Below are 878 nucleotides of genomic sequence, written 5' to 3'. Positions count from 1 at the left end.
AGACAGTAACAGGAACTTCCTCATCTATACCAAGTTGATCTAGCAGACACAGTAACAGGAACCCCCTCATCTATACCATGTTGATCTAGCAGACACAGTAACAGGAACTTCCTCATCTATACTATGTTGATCTAGCAGACACAGTAACAGGAACTTCCTCATATATACCGTGTTGATCTAGCAGACACAGTAACAGGAACGTCCTCATCTATACCATGTTGATCTAGCAGACATAGTAACAGACAGTAACAGGACCTTCCTCATCTATACCGTGTTGATCTAGCAGACACAGTAACAGGAACTTCCTCATCTATACCATGTTGATCTAGCAGACACAGTAACAGACAGTAACAGGAACTTCCTCATCTATACTATGTTGATCTAGCAGACACAGTAACAGGAACTTCCTCATCTATACCATGTTGATCTAGCAGACACAGTAACAGACAGTAACAGGAACTTCCTCATCTATACCATGTTGATCTAGCAGACACAGTAACAAGAACTTCCTCATCTATACCATGTTGATCTAGCAGACACAGTAACAGGAACCTCCTCATCTATACCGTGTTGATCTAGCAGACACAGTAACAGGAACTTCCTCATCTATACCGTGTTGATCTGGCAGACACAGTAACAGACAGAGTAACAGGTACTTCCTAATCTATACCGTGTTGATCTAGAAGACACAGTAACAGGAACTTCCTCATCTATACCATGTTGATCTAGCAGACACAGTAACAGGAACTTCCTCATCTATACCATGTTGATCTAGCAGACACAGTAATAGACAGTAACAGGAACTTCCTCATCTATAACGTGTTTATCTAGCAGACACAGTAACAGGAACTTCCTCATCTATACCATGTTGATCTAGC

The sequence above is a fragment of the Salmo salar genome, unplaced genomic scaffold (genome assembly GCF_905237065.1).
Source record: "Salmo salar unplaced genomic scaffold, Ssal_v3.1, whole genome shotgun sequence".
NCBI lineage: Eukaryota > Metazoa > Chordata > Actinopteri > Salmoniformes > Salmonidae > Salmo > Salmo salar.
This window is presented reverse-complemented; position numbering follows the sequence as displayed.